This window comes from Petaurus breviceps, unplaced genomic scaffold, assembly GCF_028583685.1.
Source record: "Petaurus breviceps papuanus isolate PSGF00001 unplaced genomic scaffold, PetGlider_PUasm1.0 90639, whole genome shotgun sequence".
NCBI classification, from domain to species: domain Eukaryota; kingdom Metazoa; phylum Chordata; class Mammalia; order Diprotodontia; family Petauridae; genus Petaurus; species Petaurus breviceps.
Genome location: NW_027187296.1, coordinates 3,518,208 through 3,544,103, shown reverse-complemented (window position 1 = coordinate 3,544,103; position 25,896 = coordinate 3,518,208). Strand labels below are relative to the sequence as shown.

General features: G+C 36.2%; 1 long non-coding RNA gene across 2 annotated transcripts; it reads right to left on the bottom strand.

The window, feature by feature from the left end:
- Nucleotides 1–13,415: 13,415 nt before the first annotated feature.
- Nucleotides 13,416–25,369, bottom strand: LOC138143368 (uncharacterized). Of its 2 annotated transcripts, none has more exons than XR_011163688.1 (4): nucleotides 25,058–25,369; nucleotides 18,591–18,652; nucleotides 15,278–15,385; nucleotides 13,416–13,607 (listed from the first exon to the last, which is right to left on the bottom strand). It is a non-coding gene; the product is annotated as an uncharacterized lncRNA (long non-coding RNA). The 2 variants fall into 2 exon arrangements; XR_011163687.1 differs by lacking the exon at nucleotides 25,058–25,369 and adding an exon at nucleotides 22,142–22,659.
- Nucleotides 25,370–25,896: the final 527 nt, after the last annotated feature.

The window sequence follows — 25,896 nt, the reverse complement described above, 5'->3', positions numbered from 1 at the left end:
GCCTATTCATATCATTTGACCTATAAATTTGACCCAGTTCTGTGTATATTTTAGAAATGAGGCCTTTATCAAAGACACTGATTGTAAAAATTATTTCACAATTTTCTGCTTCCCTCCTAATCTTGTCTATATTGGCTTTGTACAAAAAAATGTTCAATATAATGTAATCAAAATTATCCATTTTGCATTTGTAATGCTCTCTATCTCTTGTTTGGTCATAAATTCTTCCCTTCTCTACAAATCTGACAGGTAAACTATTTCTTGCTCTCTCAGATTGCTTACAGTATCAGGCTTTATATCTAAATCATGACCCCATTTAGACTTTGTTTTGGTATATGGTGAAAGATATTGGTATACACCCAGTTTCTGCCATACTATTTTCCAGTTTTCCCTGCACTTTTTGTCAAATAGTGATTCCTTATCCCAGAAGATGGAATCTTTGTGTTTATCAAACTAGATTACTATAGTCTTTGACTACCAGGTCTTGAGCACCTATTCTATTCCACTGATGCACCACTATATTTCTTAGCCAGTACCAAGTAGATTTGATGACTGCTGCTCTATAATACAGTTTAAAATCTGGTATGGTTAGACCACCTTCCCTAGCATTTCTTTTCATTAATTCCCTTGATACTCTGGACCTTTTGTTCTTCCAGATGAATTTTGTTCCTATTTTTTCTAGCTCTAAAATAATTTTTAGTAGCTTGATTGGTATGGCACTAAATAGGTAAATTAATTTAGGCAAAATTGGCATTTTTATTATATTAGCTTAGCCTAACCATGAGCAGCTGAGGTTCTTCCAATTATTTAGATCTGATAAAAGTGTTTTGTAATTGTACTCATATAGTTCCTGGGTTTGTTTTGGCCAGTAGACTCCCAAATATTTTATAATGTCTACAGTAAGTTTAAGTGGAATTTCTCTATTTTTTGCTGTTGGGTTTCATTAGAAACATATAAGAGTGCCAAGGATTTATGTGGGTTTATTTTATATCCTGCAACTTTGCTAAAGTTATTTTTTATTTCAAATATTTTTTTTTACTTGATTCTGTAGGATTCTCTAAGCATATTGTCATATCATCTACAAAGAGTGGTAGCTTATTATCGTCTATACCTATTATAATTCCTTCAATTTCTTTTTCTTCTCTTATTGCTACATCTGACATTTCTAGTACCAAATTGAATAATAGGGTTGATAGAGGACATCCTTTTTTCACCCCCGATCTTATTGGAAATGCATCTAGTTTATCCCAATTACATATAATACTTGCAGATGGTTTTAGGTGGATGCCATTTACTATTTTGAGTAAGATTCCATTTATTCCTATGCTTTCTAGTGTTTTTAATAGGAATGGATGTTGTATTTTGTTGATATCTTTTTTCTGAATCCATTGAGATAATAGTATGGTTTCTACTAACTTTGTTGTTGATATGATTGGTTATACTGATAGTTTTCCTAATATTAAACCAGTCTTGCATTTCTGGAATAAATTCTACTTGATCAAAGTATATTATCCTCATGATAAGTTTCTGTAATATTTTTGTTAATATTTTGTTTAGTTTTTGCATCTATATTCATTATGGAAATTGGTTCATAACTTTCTTTCTCTGTTTTTGCTCTTCCCAATTTAGTGATCAGTACCATATTTGTATCATAAAAGGAATTTTATGGGACTCCTCTAATTTTCCCAAATAATCTATAAAGTATTAGAATTAATAGTTCTTTAAATGTTTGATAGAATTCTCTTGTAAATTCATCTGGTCCTGGAGATATTTTTGTAGGTAGCTCATTGATGGCTTGTTGAATTTCTTTTTCTGACATGGCGTTATTTAAGTGTTTTCTACCTCTTCTGTTAATCTGGGCAATTTGTATTTTTGTAAATATTCATCCATTTCCTCAAAATTGTCAAATCTGTGAACATAAGGACCTGGAGATATTTTTTTCCTAGGGAGTTCCTTGATGGTTTGTTGAATTTCTTTTTCTGACATAGGGTTAAGTATTTTACTTCCTCTTCTGTTAATATGGACAATTTATATTTTTGTAAATATTCATCCATTTCACTGAGATTGTCAAATTTATGGGCACATAACTGGGCAAAATAATTCCTAATTATTGTTTTAATTTTTTTATTTTTATTATTCATCCTTTTAATTTTTGATACTGGTAATTTGGCTTTCTTCTTTCTTTCTTTTAATCAAATTGACTAAAGCTTTATCAATTTTATTGTCTTTTTTTTTCCAAAAAAAAACCCAGTTCTTAGTTTTATCTATTAGTTCAATGATTTTCTTAATTTCAGTTTTAATAATCTCTCCTTTGGTTTTCGGTATTTCTAATTTAGTATTTAATTTGTGATTTTCAATTTGCTCTTTTTCTAGGCTTTTCAATTGCATTCCTAATTCATTGATCTCCTTTTTCTCTATCTTATTGATGTAAGCATTCAGAGATATAAAACTTCCCCTAAGAACCACTTTCCCTGCAACCCATAAATTTCAGTATGTTGTCTCATTCTTGTCATTCTCTTGAATGAAGTTACTAATTGTTTCTGTGATTTGTTGCTTGACTGACTCATTTTTTAGGATAAGATTATTTAGTTTCCAATTAGTTTTTAGTCTATATTTCCATGGCTCTTTATTACATATAATATTTATTGCATCATAATCTGAACAATATGCATTTAGTATTTCTGCCTTTCTGCACTGGATTGTGAGGTTTTTATGCCCTTGTCCATGGTCAATTTTTGTGTATGTGCCATGTACTGCTTAGAGGCAGGTGTATTCCTTTTTATCCCCATTCAGTTTTCTCCAGAGGTCTGTCATATTTACCTTCTCTAAAATTCTATTTACTTCCTTAACTTCCTTCTTGTTTATTTTGAGGTTAGATTTATCAAGTTCAGAGAGGGAGAGATTAAGGTCCCCCACTAGTATATTTTTGCTATCTATTTCTTCCTTCAACTCCCTTAACTTCTCCTCTAAGAATCGGATTGCTACACCATTTGGTGTATATATATTTTTTTTAATGATATTATCTCATTGTCAATGGTACCTTTTAGCAGGATGTAGTTTCCTTCCTTATCTCTTTTAATTAAATATATTTTTTGCTTTTGCTTTATCTGAGGTTAGGATTGTTACTCATGCGTTTTTTTTTTACTTTAACTGAGGCATAATATATTCTACTCCAGCCTTTCACCTTTACCCTATGTGTATTTTCCTGTTTCAAATGTATTTCTTGTAAACAGCATATTGTAGGATTATGGTTTTTAATCCATTCTGCTATCCTCCTCTGTTTTATGGGAGAGTTTACCCCATTAACATTCACAGTTATGTTTACCATCTGTGTCTTTCTCTCCATCTTATTCCCTCCCCAGTTTGTTTTTATTTCTCCTTTCTCCCTTCTACTCCATAAGAGTTTTCCTTTTGACCACCATCTCCCTCAATATTCCTTCCCTAGAAGTACTTCCCCCTTTCCTTTTCATATGTTTTGACCTTACTACTTCTTCCCTTCTATCTAACTTCCCCTTAGTCTTTCCTGTTTCCCCATCTACTGCCTATAGGGCACATTAGATATTTTTTTTTTACTTAACAAAGTTAATTCCCTCCTTGAATTGAAACCAATGAGAGTAAAGCTCATACAATGCTCAGTCCCCTCCCTTAGTTTCCTCTACTATAATACATGGGACCCTTTTCATGTGATGTAATTTATCTGTTTCTGCCTCTTCCTTTCCTCTTCTTCCATTACAATCCCTTTGCACCCCTTAATTAGTTTTTTTTAATCATCACATCAGTTAATTTTTACCCATACACTCTATGTATATCCCTTTTAAATGTCATAATAATTATACAATTCTCCAGATAAACAGGTATCATCATCCTCCCACATAGGAATGTAAACAATTTACTTTTATTGAAAAACAAGTTTCTTTTGGTTTTGTTTTGTTTTGTTTTGTGTGTGCATGTATGTGTGTGTGTCTGTGTTTACTTTTTCCCTGCTTACCTTTTTTGTCTCTCTTTCATCCTGTATTTGAGGATCAAATTTTCCATTGAGCTCTGGCCTTTTCATCAGAAAGGTCTGGAAGTCCCTTATTTTATTGAATGACCATCTTCTTACCTGAAATATAATGCTCAATTTAGCTGAGTAGTTGATCCTTGGTTGTAGTCTAAGTTCCTTTGCTTTACAATACATCATATTCCAATCCCTCCAATCTTTTAATGTAGAAACAACAAGGTGTTGTGTGATCTTGACTATAGTTCTGTGATATTTGAATTGTTTTTTTTTTCTGGCTGCCTACAATATTTTCTCCTTGACCTGATAATTCTGGAATTTGGCTACAATATTCCTTAGAGTTTTCTATTTGGAATCACTTTCAGAGGTAAATGGTAAATTCTTTCAATGACTATTGTACCATCTGGTTCTAGGACCTCAGGGCAGTTTTACTTGATTACTTCTTAGAAGATACTGCCCAGGTTCTTTTTTTCATCTTGACTTTCCAGTATACCAAAATTCTTAGATTCTCTCTCCTGGATCTATTTTCCAGGTTATTTTTCTAATGAGATATTTTACATATCCTCCTATTTTTTTTTCATTTTTAAGATTTTGTTTGACTGATTCTTACTACCTTATAGAGTCATTTGCTTCAACTTGTCCAATTCTAATTTTTAAAGAATTGTTTTCCTCATTTATTTTTTTCACCTTCTCCATTAAGCCAGATTTTAATTTAAGGATTTATTTCCTCCAGTTAGGTTTTGAATCTTCTTCTCCATGTGTATAATTGTACTTTGTAAGGAGTTTTCCATTTTGTCAATTGTATTTTTTAAATAATTGGTCAGTTTTTCTTCTACCTCTTTAATTTGGCTTTTAAAATCCTTCTTGAGCTCTTTCACAAATGCTTTTTGGGCTTGAGATAAGTTCACATTCCCTTTTGAGGCTTCAGATGTGGGTGTAGTAGCAATGCTGGCCTCTTCTGAATGTGAACCTTCCTCTTCCCTTCCATCATAATAGGACTTGAAAGTCTTTGTTTTTTCAATTTGTTTTTTGCCCATTTCCTGGCTTTTAAAGTGGATCTCTGCTTCTGGGGCACAGAGGGCTCTGACCCATGCTTCTTATGCTAGGAACTAGGGGCCTGGTTACTGGCTTTGTGTGCTATGGCTTCTAAGCTCCTAGACTAAAGTCAAGGTCAGGACTTTTGGTATTTCCCCAGGGTTACACTGAAGCTCACAGCATGAGGTGTGGGGAAGGGGTGTTCTGACTGCTTCAGGATTCCATCTCCATGCCCCTTGGCTAGAGCTCAGGCATGTTCAATTGCTGGTGACCAGGTCATTATGGTGTCTGCCAATTCCCCTGGTTGTGTGAAGGCACACCTGGAGTTCTGGGATAAGTGCTTACTGACTCCACCCCAATGGGGTTCAGGATCTCCTGCTGGAATGCCTCTCATCTTTCACTGCTGCCCTTAAGTCTCAGCACAACCACAACCACACCCACTTGTAGATCTCTCAAGCCTGGCACAGTTCTACTATTTCAGGATTTTATACTGGCACACAATTCTATATGTTCTCAGGGTGAAAGGGGGCAGATGAGATCTCTACCATCTTGGTTCCTGGAAATTCAAGTAGATGATTTTTAAACATCTAGACTGTGAGATGATAGGCTCAGAAATAGCTTCTGCTGCTACCACAGACCCTATGCTTGTCTCTTATACAGTTCCACCAGACCCCTGTCTTGCAGTGAGAGTTTGGGAATCAGCCCTTTGGTGGGTGAATCACACCCAGGCTCACTCCAGTTCCACTATGGTCAGGTGTGAGCTAGTTAAATGGTTTTAATGACTTATTAGGATGAATGATACAATCATAGACTTTGCAATGATGAGCCATTTTATAGCCAAAATAATAAGGAGAAAGAAAAAAAAGGGAGTCAATTTTATATGATCAATTTCATCCTTCCTTGAGATATAACCTAAATGTTCCTAGGTATTAACATAAGCTTGAGATCTCTTCTGCTGATAATAGAAGAACCTATAAGATTAAAAGGATTAGTTTCAGAAAGCACCACCCTATGCAAGTGAAAAAGCTAAGCAAGACTCAAATTATCTTAGTGTGAGTAATAATTTGTTTCTTGGTATATTTCACAGTTGCTTAGTGTTGACAAGGTCTGAGGCTCTGTACAAAGCCAAAGGAACTCATAGCCCCTGGGGGATGAACATTTTCCTTTTCCTTACCCTCACAGAAGTAGTTCTCACCCAACATTTTCTCCTCAGTCCTTTTCCTTTCTAGTCTCCTGCATATGCCAATGTCCCAGAAGCTTAGAAGGCAGAAATCAGGTAACTGAGGCAACTGCAAAGTAATCAATGATTCACTTGTTTCTTAAGATATAATTTGAGAAAGAGTTTGAATGGGATAAAATGGAGTTACAACCATATATCTCTTGCCAGTCCATGAAGTGCTAAATACAGGACCTGATCTGATTGTTCCCAGACTTTTTTTCAGACAATATTCCACGTCTATCATGCTTTAAAGCTTTACAGTGTTTTTTCTTAAAATGGGTGGGTGAAGTAGGCACTGAGATAATTATTACCAACTGAGGAATCTGAGGCATAACTATGTAATGCCAAAAAGCTGTCATAATTTTTTCTTCTAACTTTAAAAGAAGTTCTCTCTATCAATTCTTTTCTTCCATTCTCTTTCTCTGTCACTGTCACTTTCTCTGTCTCTACCTCCACTCTTACTTTTCTTTTTATGTGTACCCTTTTAAAAATACCTACTAGAGGTGGAGCCAAGAAGGTGGAGTAAAAGCAGGAACTTGCTTGAACTCCCACTCCAACTACCTCCAATACCTGAAAAAAAAAATTTATACAAATTTTAGAGCTACAGAACCCAAAAAATGACAGAGAGAAACAAATATCTTACTGAAGGCAGCCTGGCAGGCTAACAGGAAGGGTCTACCACACCAAGCTGGAAGTGGAGTGTGGTCCCACATGAGGCAAATTGGCCCAGACCCAGGACCTGTGGCACAGAGCTGCCAAAGAAGACTTCAGGACAATGAATCACTAGGGCTGTGGTGGTTTCCAGACTTCTCAACCCATAAGCACCAAAGAGAAAGTACAAGGTCAGTAGGGAACTCTGTTAGAACTGGATGAGAGAAGAGCAAAGTCCTGACCTTGCCCTGGGGGAAGCAGAGGAGGTGGTGGCTGTAGCTACTGCCTTGTAGCTACCTCCCAAGCTCCAGGCCTACAGAGTGTAGGAGGACCAAGTGATCATTCAGAGGGGAATTGCTTTTGCTTTGCCCTGCTTGGATCTTGGTCACATTCTTGGGTGGAGGTCCTGGGGTGAGGAGTTCTAGCATGGCAGAGCTTGTGGTGGCTGTGGAGATGTCACCCTCCTCATACCTCTGACAACAGTTATGATGAAAGCTATGCAAAATGCCAGAAATTTGGGACATATAATTCTCCATTCTGGATGCAGAGTTCTACCATGGCAAAGAGTTTGAAAGTCAAGTAATTGACTGGCAAGATGAACAAACAGAGGAAGCACAATCAGACTATAGAATTCTTTTAGGGTATAAAGAGGATCAAAACATAAAACCAGAAGAAGACAACAAAGTCAAAACTCTTGCATCAAAAGCCTCCAAGAAAAATATGAATTGGTCACAGGCAATTGAGGAGCTCAAGAAGTATTTTGAAAATCAAGTAAGAGAAGTAGAGGAAAAATCCAGAAGAGAAATGATAATGATACAAGAAAATCATGAAAAATGAGTCAACAGTCTGACTAAAGAAAATAACACCTTAAAAATAGACTAAGGACAGCTAGGTGGTATGGTGAATAGAGCATCAGCCCTGGAGTCAGGAGGACCTGAGTTCAAATCCATTGTCAGACACTTAACACAAAAACTAGCTGTGTGACCTTGGACCAGTCACAACCCCAATTGCCATACCTTCTTCCCTCCCCAGAAAAGCAAAGGAAAAAAAAATAAGAGACTAACTCAAATGGCAAAAGAGGTCCAAAAAGTCAATGAGGAGAAGAATGCTTTAAAAAGCAGAATTGGTCAGATGGAAATGGAATTTCAAAAACTCACTGAAGAGAATAATTCCTTCAAAATTAAATTGGAGGGACAGCTAGGTGGGACAGTGAATAAAGCATCATCCCTGGATTCAGGAGGACCTGAGTTCAAACCCAGCCTCAGACACTTAACATTTACTAGCTGTGTGACCTTGGGCAAGTCACAACCGCAATTGCCCTCCCTTCCCCCCTCCAAAAAGCAAAAAAAAAAAAAGCAAACAAACAATATTAGATTGGAGTAAAAGGAAGCCAATGATTTTATGAGAAATCAGTTCAGGTGTTAAATATTTATCAGTTCACCCATGCCTATATTACAGAAATTAATCTCAAATATCAAGAAAGCACTCTGCCACAAATCTTTTGTGAGACAAATATATAGTCCTAACAACAAAATATTTTATACATGTACTAGCTGTAAATAACTTCAGGGTAACTCCAGCTGTGTCTGCCTCAGTTTCTTCAACTGGTGCTCATGGGCAGGCTGAGCTACTGTAATAAAAATAATAATTCTACCTTATTCAGGGTCATACTGATTAAACTAACAAAAATTATTTTATGGAGCTAGGAAAAATATATAATAAATAATAAATAAACAAATGAATAAATTTTGTTCATCTGGAAGAACAAAAGGTTAGAGTTTGAAGTATATCAAGGGAATTAATGAAAAGAAATGCAAAGGAAGGTGGTCTAGCCACAGCAGATCTTAAAACTGTATTATAAAGCAGTAATCATCAAAACTACTAAGAAACAGAGTGGTGGATCAGTGGAATAGGTTAGGTACACAAGACATAGTAGTCAGTGACTATATTAATCTACTGTTTGATAAACCCAAAGACTAGAATTTCTTTGGGGATAAGAATTCACTATTTAACAAAAACTGATGGGAAAATTTCAAAACAGCATGACAGAAACTAGGCATAGACCAATATCTTAACACAATCTATCAAGATAAAGTCAAAATGGGTATATAATTTAAGTATAAAGGCTGAAACTATAAGCAATCTAGGAGAGTAAGAAATAGTTTGCCTGTCAGATTTATGGAGAAAGGAAGAATTTATGACCAAACAAGAAATAGAGAGCATTATAAAATGCAAAATGGATAATTTTAAGTACATTACATTGAAACTTTTTTGCACAACACCAATGCAACCAAGATTAGAAGAGAAGTAGAAAGCTGGGAAATAATCGTTACAATCAGCGCCTCTGATAAAGGCCTCATTTCTAAAACATATAGAGAACTGAATCAAATTTATAGAAATACAAGTTATTCCTTAGTTTATAAATGATAAAAGGATATTAACAAGAAGTTTTCAGGGGGAAAAATTAAAGCTATCTATAGTAATATGAAAAATTCTGTAAATCACTATTGATTAGAGAAATGCAAATAAAAAAAATCTTAGGTATCACATTTCACAAGTCAGATTGGCTAACATGACAAAACAGGAAAATGATAAATGCTGCAGAAGATGTGGGAAAATTGGAGCACTAATACATTTTTGGTGGAGTTGTGAACTGATCCAACCATTCTAGAGGACAATTTGAAACTATGCCCAAAGGGCTAAAAAACTGTGCATTTCCTTTGACTCAGTAATACTTCTAGGTCTGTATCCCAAAGAGATTATACAAAAGGGAAAAGGACACATATGTACAAAAAATATTTGGAACAGCTCTTTTTGTGTTGGCTAAGGATTTGGAAATTGAGGGGATGCCCATCAATTGAAGAATGGCTAAACGAGTTGTGATACATATAGTTCTTTTTCTGAATATGGATAGCATTTTCCATCATAAGACTTTTGGAACTGTCTTAGATCCTTGCATATTCAGAAAAAGAACTATGGAGTCTTAATGCAGATTGAAACATATTTTTGCCCCCCCCCCATCTTTCTCATGGTTTCTACCACTGGTTCTCATTCTTCTTTACAACATATCTAATGTGAAAACATATTTAATATGGACGTATATTTATAGCCTATATCAGATGTCTATATCACTGTCTTGGGATAGGGAAAGGAAAGAAGTGGGGAGAAAAATTAGAACTCAAAATCTTATGGAAGTGAATGTTGAAAACTAAGAATAAATAAATATTTTTTAAAAAATTTTCAACTGGAAAGCCAGGAAAATAATAGCACCTACCTCACAGGGTTATTGTGAGGATTAAATGAGGTAATGTTTGTAAAGAATTTAGTACAGTATCTGGCACATATTAGGTATCTAATAAATGCTTATTCCCCCTTAGACATTACTTTATATTCCAAATTATGTGATCCTATTCTACCCTCCCTTCCCATAATCATTATCCTTCAAATTTCCCATAAAATATTCTCTGGATTGTCTTGCCACTCCAGGAGCAAGTTGCCTCCAAGAGCTAAAATTTTCCTTCTTCTAAGGCAGAATGCTGTCTACGGAATCACAACATTCTCAGGGGAAGTGTTTTCCTGTGATCAACATCTCCTTCTTCCTACTATTAAGTGTTCTTCAGTGGGACTGCCTTTATCACATGGATAGAAATCTCTCCCTTCCATTACTGTTGTTTCAATCCCTCTTTTTTGCTTCATCTCCCATTCTTCTATAGCCTCTTTTATTTCTGAGAGACCAAAGAAATTATTTTCCCTGTGTTGCTCACCCAGAGATTTGATTACAATACATCACAAATTTCCCTCTGTCCTCTATTTTCCCTCTCTATTTTGAACACTCATCCATTCTGTGATTTATAATTACAAAACACTACGATTAACTTGGAAAGGAAAGTAGCATTGTGAGATTTTAGTTCATGGTGCTTCAAGCTTATTTCTCAATCATCTCTACTTTGATCTTTAAATTCCTTTTTCATCTTTATCCCAATGTATACTTTTAAGAAGAACTTAATTATCCCTCTGTTGTTGTAACCCAATAGATAACTTTTTTTGTTTTATTAATTTCTTGAAATGGGATGTTTTATTATTTTTTTCTTGTTAGTTGTGTTTATTTACCTTGTGATTTTGTACTTTGGGGGGGTTACAAATCTAACAGTTTTCTCACTGAAGGTTTCAGTCCCTTTTTCCCAGGAATGGTTCAAAGGTTTCTTGTTTGCTGAGTATCATCTTTCATTGATTCTTAGACTCATGTTTTCAGGGTCTGTCCTTTTCATTTGCATCCTGAGATACCTAACTTTTTGGAATGTATTATTCCATTACTTTCTGTAGTTTCTAATGATTGTATGATATAAATTTATTTCCCTTTATATTTAAAAATTTATCTGCTGACCACTTAGCAAACTTATTTTTTTTCTTTTGAGTTATTAAATATAATTACTTTGTATCTTAGAGTTTGAAGTATGTTTTTCCCCCTTAATGGTAATCTGTAGAGTAAGTAATTCAATTGACCCTTCATTTTATGTGTTCAGAAGTTCAGTGAAGTTTGATTGTTTTATTTTCTGTAGAATGCTGTTCAAAGTCAGTTTTGTTTTTTGCCATTTTCTTCTTGGTAACCTATTATCATTAAATTATCTCTATGCATGCTTTCTTGTTGAAATCAATGTGCCCAGCTTGTATAGAACTCTTCTTTTAACATGTTCCCTTTTACTTCTCTTCTTCCAGATTGTCTTCTACTGCCATATAATTGTACTCCTGATACACTTGTTAATACTTTTTTTTTGGCAGGGGGTGAAGATTCCATCATGAAATCAAGTTTTTTATTGTTCTGTTGATTATTTCTGCCCTGCAAGCCATAAGTTTTGTGATGTATTCCCTTCTAGCTTCTCTCAATATTCTTATTTCTATTTTAGATCATTCATCAAAATCAGGCAAAAAAATTAAAAAGCATTTATTAATGCTTATTATGTGCCAGGCAATATGCTGATCACTGGTTATACAAAGAAAGGTAAAATTAGTCCCGGGTCTCAAATAGACAACTTGCTAATGACTATGTATAAACAAGATTGAAACAGGATAATTTGAAGGTAACCTCAGTGGTAATGCATTCAAATTAAAAGATTGGAAAGAGCTTCTGCCAAAAAGTGGGATTTTAGCTGAAAATTTAAGGAAGTAATGGGAGCTTGGAGGCAAATATGAGGAGAGAGACTAGTCCAGGTATTCTCAACCGGGCTTGACTTAGGTTGGTGCCTTGGTTATTTAAGTTCAATATTGGAACAAAATAAGACTCTTAAAAGTCATTCAATGGTCAAAAAAGGAGATTCACTCAACCACAGCAGAGCCCCCTGAGTTGATTTAACTGAGTAAAGCTCCTGTCATAATGCAGCAGCCAAGTTTCTACAAGCCCAATCTAGCTCCTTGTGGTTGCTTTGCACTTAGGTTATGAGAATGTGATGTCAGCCGTCTGAGTCCTTATTCCCTTGGGCCAACCAAGTGTCGAGGAAAGTATCAATACCTTTTACAGAAAAACTAGCTCAGTCTGCATGGGGCCTGGGGAGGGCATGTCTCAGGACTTTGCTCCTACCATGCCAGGAATGGGAGACACTTCCTGTTGTGGATTCATACTCTTTGGCAGATCCAAAAGCAGTTTTGTTTCATCGTGTTGGTCAAATTTCCCTTTTTTTCCTGCAATATTTATTAGAAAGGTTTGTAATCTCTTGGATGTTTTGGTACTCCTCCTTCAATTGAATTTTAGTGTCTTTGCCATTGATTCCTTTCCTTATGATCTGGGTTTTTAATTGCATTTTATTTCCCTTTAAAGGGTAGTTTAAGACATTTTTCTTCATATACACTGTAGATCACTTTCTGGCTTATCTCACTTTGATGTAGTGTATTCCTTTCAGTCTCAACCATAATAGTGCCTCATTTTTTCCACTGCGTTGTGGAATTTATATTTCAAGAAGCTTCTAGGGTGAGAGAACTGAGCCCAGATGAATTCCAGCGTACTTTCCTTCAGGTCTAGTGCAGCTACACATGCTGAGATCATCCCCATTTTCCTCCATACTTTAGTTTTATGACTGAGATAAATCAGTGTGTCACTTTCCACAGTGTTGGGAGAAGGTGTGTTGAGTGTTCTGGGTTTCTACCAACTTGGAGTTCTCTAATCTAAGGGTTAATCCAGATAAAAGGAAGAATGTTCTCCAGCTCTAACAACTACACACACACACACACACACACACACATCTTCTTTCTCACAGGGCTGAACAGAGTTGAAGTTCCTTTCTTATTACAACAGGACAATGGGAGGGTCAAGGGTACAGCACACCATCAGAATTTTTGTAGCAATAGGCAAATGCCTAAGTGGGTTCCAGTAAGTTTGCTTGATGGAGCATGGTGGTAATGGAGGAGAGACATTGAGTAAGCATCTTAAGGATTGGTACTGTACACTATTGATTCATAAAGCTATTGTTTTGTTGAGTTTATTGCTTTCTTGTCCTGGAAATTCAGATTTAATTACACTAGCTTTGGTCTATAATTTCATCCTCTCTCTCCCTTTCCCTCTCCCTCCTTCTCTCTGTAGATACTGGTGAAAATACATAGTCCTCTGTCTTGTTTGTCACATAACCCCTCTTCTTGTTTCTATTTCATAGAAAAACAAGTTTGCTTAAGACTTTTGGTTGACTTTTTTCTTCATATACACTGTAGATCACTTTCCTGTAACACAAGAAAGAAAAAAGTATTTAATGATTATTAACAACAATTGATAAGGACAGCTATGTGATTCAGTGGATAGAGCATCAGCCCTGGAGTCAGGGGGACCTGAGTTCAAGTCCAGCCTCAGACACTTAACACTTACTAGCTGTGTGATCCTGGGCAAGTCACTTAATTCAAGCACCACCTTCTACAGGAAGCCTTCCTGTTCCCCTGAACTGCTGTTACCCTCCCCTTAAACTACCTTGTACATTACTACTTTATATCTAGCTGTATTTATTCTCATTATGTCTATACTATATAACCTTGTCTTCACTATTAGATTATACATTTCTTGCCAATATTGGCTCTCTCGTTCATTGTATTTCCATCCCCACTGCTTAGCACAGGGGTACAATGGATACAGCATTGTTCCTGGAGTCACAAAGACTCCAGGTTCAAATCTGGGCTCAGATGCTTACTAGGCATGTGACTCTGGGCAAGTCATTTAATCCTGTTTACTTCAGTTTCTCATCTATAAAATGAGTTACAAAATGGAGAAAAAATGACAAGCCATTCCAATACCTTTCCCAAGAAAACCCCATAATGGGACATGAAGAATCAGACATAACTGAAATGACTGAACAACAACACCACTTAGCACAAAGCATGGCACATAATAAGTGCTTAATAAATGTCTATTGATTGACTGATGGATTAATATAGGCCTCATTTTTTTCTCCTTTTATCTCTAGTGTTATCACTGGGTTCAAACCTGGGACACTTGCATAACATTCTCCTTATTAGTGGAGGGACTGATGACTTGATGCTGATACTTGGATAAGGGAAAGAATTATAGTGAGAACTTGGGAGAAGAGAACTTCCTTCCTGATTCAAGAGAGAGCACACATGGTTCCATATATTCTTTAGAGAGAAATCCAGAGAGAAAGAAAAGCAGACACATAAGGCAAAGTCATTGCCTTGATATCTCCCTGATTTCCAGCTTTCCTTCCTCAGACTTCAGAGAATTTGACCTTGGGTAGGATTGTGGGCTCCCTTTTGGTTGGGATAAGATATCTCATTCCCAGTGGGAGAGTTCATTGTTCTGTTTATTATGTATTCTAATCTATATAACTTCTCTGATTTCTGTTTGCTATTTTCTTTGATAAATGGATTTACTCCCTATTCACTATTTGTTTTGGCCTTTTGTATAACTAGCATGTGATATGAAGGGACCAAGACTTCAGATATAACCTTGAGACACTCCCCATCCTTTAAGGAAATGGTATCCTGGAAACAACTTGAACCCAGAAAGCGTTCAGCTAGACTATTAGATATTATTAATATCTAAAGGGATGGGGGGGAGCAGGTACAGATAATTCTAGTTTGATAACTTCTCTGAGAGAAGAGCATTTAATCTCAAGGTCCCTTCTACATTCCGTAGAGAGAGGATCAAAGTCTCACTTGGAGAACTGTGGATGAGGTTCTCAAGACAGCTATCAAAGTCTTCATGGCGGCAGCAGCAGCAGCAGCACCAACATTTCTATAACACTTACTCTGTTCCTGGTACTGTGCTATGCACTTTGCAATTATTATATCATTTGATCTTCAAAACAATCCTGTAAGGTAAGTGCTATTATTATTCCCATTTTACAGATGAGAAAGTTGAGATAGACGTCATTTAAGTGACTTACCCATATCTATTAAGTCTGAGATCATATTTGAACTCAGGTCTTCCTGATTCTAGACTTTGTGCTTTGTCCACTGTACCACCCAGCTTCTCCTCCTACTTTTAGACAAACCTGTGTGGAAATAGAAATAACCTACAGAGTCAACACACACACACACACACACACACACACACCCCATAAGTACTAACAAAAGTCACTAGATTTAAGTGTCTAATATGGACATTCCTTGACATGCAAATTGTCTCCCCCCTGCCACCAAACCCAAAATGATGTTGAACTAAGGATTCTGATAAGTTTTCTTAGTAAGGCAATATGATATGATTGATTGGATGCTGACCCTTGACCCCAAGAATCTGGATTCTAAACATAGCTACAAACAATGTTATTGGTAAAGTCATTCAAGCTCCTTGTCTTTCATTTTCCTCTTCTGTGAAATGTTAATATGAGCATATCTACCTCACATATAGTCCTGGGGGAATGGAACATCACTGGTATTGTATCTTATTGTCTTTTGATGAAAATTTCTTATCTGAAATTCTAAAGAAAGGCAGTTCAGTTGTCAGAATCAACAAACTGGAAATCTTTCCAGTGGCTAATGTACTGCCTGCCGCATTGGAAACTTACATCATTTGGTTATATAAAGACCTGAGAGAAGTCTATATTATGCAGAAATGCTCAATGACCAAATATATCACACTGTTTTCTCAAAGGAACACATACATTTCTGTCTTGAATAAAAACAAATTGTGTTAGACATGTTATATAAATTTTTCCCCACATACCTTCTGTTAGTCTCTTAAAGTATCCCCATCTTTTATTGTAACATTTGCTTCCAAAAGACAGACTATGCATTGTGAATTAGATGATAAAGAATTGATACCAGCCCTGTCTACAAACATCAAGTGGCAAACAAAGATGATATCTAGGGAATTCAGGAAATAGAAATCTTTTTATCAGAGTATTCAAGATATCTCATTAAATGTAATGCTGAATTTGAACATATCTATGCATGTATGTATTTATGTATGTATGCATGTATGTATCTCCATTCTCCTTTAGGGATGAAATGGAGGCAGGGAATTAATCAGGAATTTATAAGTTTGGGGGCATTTTACTATTAAAGCCTTCCAGGGAATTTTGCATAAAACATACTTAATCCTACTGTTTTCTTTCCTGCCTGCTTAAAAACTTGCTTCTTCAAGTGTAAACCATCCTCAGGCTGAATGGCAAAGAAAATTACAGTTCCATGAGTCAGAGAGAGCAATGTAGCCAGTTACATCATTTGAACAATTAATGACATGAAAAAACATGGATGGATATTTTCTTTCATCCATGTGACAAATTATTTTCATTATCCTAGGATTCTTCCCTTTGAAAAGGAATTCATTGGGTGTTCCATGTACATTTCCCCTCTAAGTCATCCTGAAGCAGAGAAGACTTAGAGGGGAAATGTCAGATACCTTTAAATATCTGAAGGGCTATTATAGTTAAGAGGAAATAGAATTATTCTGTATAGTTTGAGATAGCAGAACTATAACCAGGGACTTAAATATTACAGAAACAAAATTCTGGCTATATACAAGGAAGGATTTCATAGCATTTAAAATTGTCTATAAATAGAATGGGATATCTCATTAGTGAGTTGTCTATCATGGGAAGTATTCAAGCAGAAGCTGATGACAATTTATCAGGTATATTCCTGAGACTGTTAATTCTTTTTTTTTAAGCAATTGGGGTTAAGTAACTTGCTCAAGGTTACACAGCCAATTATTTCTGGTTGTGGTGCTAAGTATCTGAGCCCAGATTTGATCCCCAGGTCATCCCAACACTGGAGCTGGTGCTCTTACTCACTGAGTCACCTGGCCGCCCCCATGACTGTTAATTCTTAAAGAAGACATTATAATAGATAAACTCCTAGATCCCTTCTAACTCAGAGGTCTAGTAATAATAGCTTGAATTTTTCTAGTGCTTCAAGGTTTACAAGGTGCTTTGCCAATAATTTAATAATAATAATATGTAAAAAGAATGTAGGGCTTTGTGATTTGCAAAATGTTTTCCAAATATTGTCACATTTGGTCCCCATAACAATCTTGAGAGTTAGATGCTGTATTCATTTTATAGGTGAGGAAATTGAGGTAGAGAGAGGTTAAGTGACTAGGGTTACTGCATGCCTGAAGCCATATTTGAACTGAAATCTTCCTAACTCCAAGGAGATTGCTCTATTTACTGTTACACCTAGCTTCAGCAATGCTAGAAAATTCCTCAAAAACAACTCCATAAACCAGGCAGTGCAAGTATTATTATCCCCATTTTAGAGAAGAGGAAAATGAGACCAAGAAGTTCAGCAGCTTACCTAAGGTTATATAGTCAGTAAATGTTAGAGCTCTGATTTGAACCCAACTCTTCTGAGGCTAAGTCCAATGCTCTTTCTTTCCTCTACTTTTTGCTACCCCTCACTGCAGAATTTCTTTCAATAAAAATTCCTTTAAAAAATACAGATGTCTTGTTATAGGAGGGGAACTTACATTGTATTAGTGGCTATGTGTATATTTATTGGTAATGGGATTTCCATAAGATATAGAGCTAGACACTTTCACTTTGTAGGAGGAAATTGAGGGAAAGCAACTTAACCATCATTAAACAGACTTAACCATGCTCTGATAGCCAATTTGCTCCAATATTCTGAGTTTTTAAATTAGACAAGATTATATCTAATGGCTATGATCTTTACATGATTAAAAAGTGGAGATTTTGGTGGTGCATTGAAAATCACATTGGATTGTGACCATCAGTGCCTTCTTACAAAAACAAATCTCTACTTTTGCTGAAACTTTAATAGTTCACCTTTGGTTTTCCAGGCTTGGAGGACACTGAAATCTCTTTCATTACCCAGACTGAGGACTTTTATCTATAACAGCAAGCACCCTAGCACACCCAGGATGGCTGCTAGTGCAGTTTCTTTGATCTGATTTTCTGGGAAAGATTTCTCAAAAAGCAGTTAATAATGCTACTTTTAATTATCTTCACTAGTTCAGAGGAAAGCTAAGCACCATTAACAGCAGAGAAAATGCAAGCAGATAAATTAGCATAAAGACCAACAGACAGGGGTCTGGCTGCCTGAATCAAAGCAATATTGCTATACACTTTACATACACCCCTGAATTGAGGGAGATCAAAATCAATATAAGATATATATGTGACATAGTAGGTCTTATTGACACTTTTCCTATGTATTCAGTGTTATAGCCAAACATTTTTCAATGAGTGAAAAGTTTCCAAATTTAAAAAGAAATATTATTTCATTCAGAAGACTTACCTTGAGTCCCAGTTATGATATGTGAGCTTTTACAAGCTACTTCTCAGTCCCACTTTCCTCACCTGAAAAATGGGAAGCAATTCATCAAAGGCAAAGAAACAGTCATTAGTTCAAGTGGTGTCCTGACTTTAATATCAATGCTCTCACCACAAAGCTATGATCGCTCATGCATTCTGTTTTCCTTCAGGCACAACTAATGGTAGCCAGTCAAAAAAGGCCTCCAACCATGTGATTAGTAGCTTAGACCATTAACAGAATGGTCCCACAGGTTCCACAATTCCTCCACAACACTTCCTTTTTAAGTCATCACAGCTTTTTTGGAAATAAGTGCCCCAGCTTTTCTATGTGGGTAGATGCGGGCCCAGGAGATGCACGTAGTCCAGGCTCATGTCACATATTTACAGATAACTTCCAAAAGAATTTCTAAAAATTCAGTTACACAAATATGTAAAATTGTTAGTGAATTTCCATATCCTTTTTTTTTTAATGTTTTTTTTTTAAGCAATCAGGGTTAAGTAACTTGCTCAAGGTTACACGGCCAGTTATTTCTGGGTGTGATGCTGAGTGTCTGAGCCCGGGATTCGATCTCCAGGTCGTCCCAACACTGGAGCCAGTGCTCTTACTCGCTGAGCCACCTGGCCACCCCTAAGCAATTGGGGTTAAGTAACTTGCTCAAGGTTACACGGCCAGGTGTTTCTGGGTGGGTGCTAAGTGTCTGAGCCCGGGATTCGATCTCCAGGTCTTCTCAACACCGGTGCTCTTACTCGCTGTGCTACCTGGCCGCCCCTCTATATCCTTTTTTTATGGCTCTTGTGATACTACTGTGTGGTTGTGTGTGTGTGTATAAGTATGTGTGTTTATATATGTGTACATTTTTTGTTTGTCTTTTTTTTGTTTCTCCTCCCTCTCCAGCATACCATACAAAACAATATCCAATGAGCTAATCAAGCCAAGCTTGGTTTCCAGGTATCTCAGTGTTGTATAGTAGGGTAGCTATTATCCTTTGCCTAGATAGGACAGTTTTAGTACTACATTGGCACCCAGAGAAAGTTAACAGGCTTTGAAAGTCTTCAGGGTCTTTTTCAGTGATGTATCTCCTTCTAAAAAATTTAATAGTCCAGTGAACAAGTAAGCCAGTATGCATCTATTAAGCACCTCCTATGTGCTGAGCACTAGAATAACTCTCATAAATAACTACATTAAATGTGTAGTTGCAAGACACTTTAATTCAATCAAAGAAAGGAATGAATCATACATTGGCTGAACTCAAAAGCTGAATATAATATCACAAATGTTAACAATAATCAACATTGACATATAGCTTTTATATGCATCATTTCCCTTGTTCATTAGAACAATCCTGTGAGCTAAATGTTAATACTTTTCCCTCTTCTTCCTGACTTATTAGTTTCCCTGACTTCCTAAAGACAGTCCAAATTCCACCTTCTGCAGGACCCCTTTTCTGGTTTACCCAATGGCTAACATTAGCCAGAGGGTGAGCCACCCTCTGAGATTACCTTCCATTTATCTCTTTATCTGTCTCTATATCTATGTCTTTTTCTCTCTATCCATATCCATATCTGTAGTTTATACATATGTATGTATATGTGTGTATCTTGTATGTACTTATATTAGAATTTGAGTGAGCTCCTTGAGTACAGGTACTATTTTTACCTTACATCAAGTCAGAATCTGCTTCTCTACAATTTTCCTCCATTGTTCCTAGTAAAAAACCAAAACCAAAACCAAAAAAAAACACCTCATCCTGTGTCAGATAGCTGTATGACCTAACCAAATCATTTGATTTCTCCCAGCCTCAGTTTCCCCTCCTGAAAATCAGAATAATAAAAGCACTTCCTAGGGTTGTGTATATGTGTGTATCAAATGTGATGATGCATGCTAAATGTTTGCAAAATTTAAAGCTCTATGCAAATGTGAGCTATTATTCTTCAGTTTCTTAAGAGTTCAAAAAAATTGCGGGAATTTTGAAGATTCTCAAGGAAAAAACAGTATGATAACTAGTAATGTCTCACTGACACTGCTGGACATGTAGTAAGAAAAACCTGAATTCAAGTCCTTCCTCAGACACTTCTCCCAGTCTGTTTCCTCATCTATACAAATGGGGATAACAGGGGTAACTAGGTAGTGCAGTGCATAGATCACCGGCCCTGAAGTCAAAAGGACCTGAGTTCAAATCCAACCTCAGAAACTTAACAGTTACTAGCTATGAGACCTTGGACAAGTCACTTAACTGCAACTGCCCTGCCTTTCCCCCTGTGATAGTAATGGAATGTGGAGATTCCCCTGTATTGGCTTGGTTTTCAAATTGATTGTATTAAAACCCAGAGTTTGTTAATCCCACCTGTGGGATGGGCTTGTTGATGTGAAAAGAAAGTTCTGAAGTGGGAGGAGCTGGTGATGTAGATTTGGAGAGACAGGAGAGAGGCGGAAGATCTTTTTGGAAGCAGCACCTCGTGGAGAGAGAGAGACTATCGTGGAGAGAGAGAGACTAAGAGAATTGCTGGTGGCCGCTTTGAATTGCCCTGGACTTTTGAGACCTGCCCCCTGAGCTGCCAAGGACTGAGGAGACATGGCTGTTTTGCTGGTACTTTGTCTGTCTGTTTTGATGTTATTTTGCCAGATTTGTCCACTGGTGAAAGACTGTCCTTTTGTTGAAGAAGTCCTGGAACCTGGCTGTTCGCTAAGAAGGCCTGCGACTGTCCTGCAGACAGAGAGTGAATACTGTCCACTGGTGAGGGACAGTACTGTTGTTGCAGGGGTCTGGAGACTGTCCTGCAGACAGAGTGAATACTGTCCACTGGTGAGGGACAGTGCTGTTGTTGCAGGGGTCTGGGAGCCTTTCTGTTGGTTCAGAAGCCCTGAAGAAGGATTTTCTTGTTGTATGTTTACAGAAATCCTGGGAGAGGGCTTTGCTAATGTGTTCAGGGGTTCTAGGACTGTTCTACAGACAGAGGATAAATTCATGAAGGGACTGGCAATGTATCTTATGGCCTTGCTAAGCCTTGTCTCCCCAGGAACTAAGATTGCTGAGAACTTGCCTCTTGTCAAGATGAAGAAAAGAGCTCCATTTGGGTATTAAGTGCTGTGTTTAAACTTGATGTAACTCTGGGGTAGATTCAATTGTGATCCAGGGGTGGGGAACTTTTGACCTTTTTGTGTTCTATGGTTGAGCAAATGAATGTATTTTACTTATGTTTGGAAACTAATCTCCATTTGAGAAGAGGGGCTTTGTGGTGGACTTAATTAAGGTATAGCCTAGGGGTGGAGAAGTATTTAGAACAGAGACTTTGTAATTGATTGAATGATTGGAAGATCCTGGGGTGGGGTAGTACTTGGAGATTATTTAATCACACTTAGTAAATGCTGTATTTGGAATGATGTCATGTTTTGATCTTCTCTGTTCTTGGTTTGTCACTAAATAAAATAGAGAGCACCTATGCTGGTATTTTGAACCTGGGAAGTTGCCTTCTTTTGGTATTACATTACACCCCCCCACTAAAAAAACAAATGGGGATAAAAATAGCACCTACCTCAAAGAGTTGTTATGAGGCTCCAATGAGATAACACATCTAAAACACTGTGCAAATCTTAAAGCACTCTGTAGTGCAGATGCTAGTAATTTTGGTAGTCCTCCCATTAAAGCACATAGATTTTGTAATATCAAAACCACAATAAGCAGTTCGGCTATAGGGGCAAAGCAGTAGTAAAGACCCAAGAGGGAAACTAAATGAGGGGTGTGTCAAATAGAAGAAAAGTTCTTTTTGAATTAGCAGGAAGAAAGAACAAGAAAGGAAGCAAGATTTCATGGGGAAATCCTCTTATTTTCCCCTTCTACATCTCAGAAGAAAATTGTCAATCCATTACCCACATTAATTAAATTAGATTAAGCATGACCTCATACCTTCATACTGACCCTTTACACTACTGCTAATAGTTTATTGTGGGGAAGTTTTATATAGAAAAAATAAGGTGAATGTAAGAAGAGGTAATGATGATTATATCTGTACCTCCCCCTATAAAATATATAGGCTCTGAGTCAAGTCAACAAATATTTGTTTAGTGCCTACTATGTGCCAGGAATTGTACTCAGAACTGGGGAGACAAAGAAAGTGAAAAGGCAGTCTTGCTTTCACAGAAAGCAATGCAGGATTATTTTGGGCAGAGAGGACAAAGGAAAATCCTGTCCCAAAGCCATAAACACCATAAATTATCTCTGAATTTAACTCAGACCTCATCAGCAAGCAATGCAGTCAGAATGTTCTTTTTTTTTTTTCCTTTGCATCTTTATAGTTAGTGTTAGCATTTGAGGCAATGTTACTGATAACTACAGATGGCAATTAGTTATTCCAAGAATAAAACTGAAGTGATTACTAATGTCCCTTAGATTACAGATTGGAGTTTGTTTTAATTAGAATCCCTACTCGGAGCTACCCTGAGAATTTGCTCTATTTTGTATCTTTGTCAAAGTCATACCTCACAAGGAAAATTGTCTGCTTTGGTGTTTCTGGAGAGGTAATATATTTCACGGGCTTCTTTAATTAAAATATAGCTTCTACCAAAGTGAAGCCTGTGGCTGCCAAACATTGCAGTAGTACAAAGGAGCATCAGGAAAAAAAAAATGATATAGGCAAAGTTTTAGCGCTCACCCATGAACCCTTTTAGGTTGCATCTGTGTTCTCTGAGTTTAGCATTTATTGTTGTGTTCTAGGTATCCATCACATATTAGAAAGACCCAAGGCTATCTTAGTACCCACAGAATATCAATAGACCTAGAAAAAAGCCTTCCACACCCAGAATATATCCTTCTGGAGGATTTATGGGAGAATGTGGACAAATTTAATAAGAACAAGAGATCACAGATGTGGAATTATAAAGAACTTCAGAGGCTATCTTGCTTTAAATCTTGTTTTGATATTGGTGAAAAAAAAATACAGTATAAAATTGCAGTATCTTCAACCTGACCATAAATTCTGAAATATGGCAAATGGCATGTAGAAAAGAGGTTGACATGGACTATGACAAATGCAAGTTTAACTTATAAAACCAAATTCACCGCAAGGAGAAAGTCAAAAGAGCTCAGAAACTGAATCAGCAAAGAAATATTTGATCTCCTTTGCGATAGCCGAGAAGATCTAGGTGGCACAGGCCTAAAGTCAGGAAAATGTCAAATCCAGCCTCAGACACATTTATTAGGTGAATGACCCTGGGCAAGGCACCGAACTTCTCTTTGCCTCAGTTTCCTTAACTCTGAAATGGGGATAATAATAATGACAATGATTATAATACCTACTTCCTGGTGTTGTTTGTTTATTTGTTTGTTTTTCTTTTTTCTTTTAATTTCTGGAGGGCAATTGGGGTTAAGTGACTTACCCAAGGTCACACGGATAGTTTTTGTGTTAAGTGTCTGAGGCTGGGTTTGAACTCAGGTTCTCCTGACTCCAGGGCTTAGTGCTCTATTCACTGCACCACCTAGCCACCCCTCCCTCCCCCAGTGTTGTTTGAATACCAAGTGAGATATTATTTGTAAAGCATTTAGCACAGTACCTATAAAAGCTAGCTGTTTATCATCATTATCAAGGGCAATATTGACTGAGAATATGAAACCACCAAATTTATGGCAGAAGATGATGAATAATTAATAGAATCAGAACAGTGAGAAACACTAGAGGGAAAATGAGTTTGCAGAAAGCTTGATGCAAATCTTAATTAATGCAGAAGACACCCAAGAACATTTAAAAATGAAAGTGGAAGGACAATAAATAATTGGAAAATAAAATAAATTTTCTCACATTTAGATAGTTGTCTTCATCAGTAAAAATAGAGCTATCACATATGCACTCTAATATTCCACTCTCTAAGTGAAAGCAGCATTATGAAAGAAAGAAAAAATGGGAAGAATATCTGAACCAAAGCAAATATATATGGAAGAAATCTATGTTGGTGGATAACATGAATAGAGAATTAATTCTCAAGACTGAAAGAAGAAAATGCCAAATGACTAGGAAAAAATATTTATAATATTAATAGCCCCTTCCTCCCCCAAAAAATATTTGAGAGAACATCAATAAATAAGCTCTAAATTACTAGTTTTGCATTTCTATAAAATAATTACAATAATCATGTACACACATATTAAAGATAATGTTACAGAAAAAATGAAAAGGCAAGTTTTTCCACAAAATTCACTACTGAAGAGTACATTTTCACAGTGATACAGTTGATAAAACAGTACAATTATCCATACACACACACACAAGCTAATTAAGCTCTTAGTTTGATAAAACAAAATGTTGCCCTATAGTCTTTCCTTTTAAAAATGCAGCATTTCTTATACATATGCACAAAGAATCTTTGGTAGATACTTCATTAGAGATAGTTTTGCTTGACATTCTTCTAAGCTCAAATAAGGAATAAAATAAAGATGTATACTCAACAAAGGTGATTACCAGTATCATGAGAGAAGTCCAAAGAAGAGTTCACATGGAAAATGAATTAAGACAGATGATGAGACCATCTAGACTCTAGAGGATCTTGTTTTCATATAATATTATTCAACTTAAACCAAGCTCCAGAATACAAGGAAATCTACAATACTAGAAGACTTCTCTAGTGAGAGTCACATCCAAAAAATAAAATGGGTCAGCATAAGAAACTATTTTTGGGGGAAAATACAATAAAGGATGCCAATGTCTTGACAATGACACACAACAACCCACTGAACTGGTCAATCAGTGTTTCTATCTTGGACAGGTATTGCATATGGACGAGGAGCTAGCTTCAGAGCTGAATTGAAAGTGAAAGTAACAAAGAAGCGAGTATGAACATCTTTCAACACAATGCACAAATATATATTACATAGGCTTTCCTGTAATGGAAATTTATTGCTGAATGTTCTTCTGTGTACACAGCACTTGCTTTTTCTCTTCTCATTTTGTTTTTAACTTTTGATATTTAACTTATAATATTTATTTTTCTTTTCTTAATGTATATTTAAGTTTTAATATTTCAGTCTAAAATAAAAAAAATTAGAAAAGAAAGTGAACAGTAGGTATTTCTATCCTTTCCTGTTGATTTTCTCTCATTTTTCCATTTTTAAATTTTAGACTTAAATACTAAAACTTAAATACACAATAAAGAAAATAACATAAATTTAAATACAAAATGAGAAAAGGAAAAAATTCATGCAAACAGCAGAATGTGAGAGGATTCAAATTATATAGCAATAAATATCCATGTTAAGAAAACCTATATAATGAATACTACACATTGTGTTGAAAACTATCCA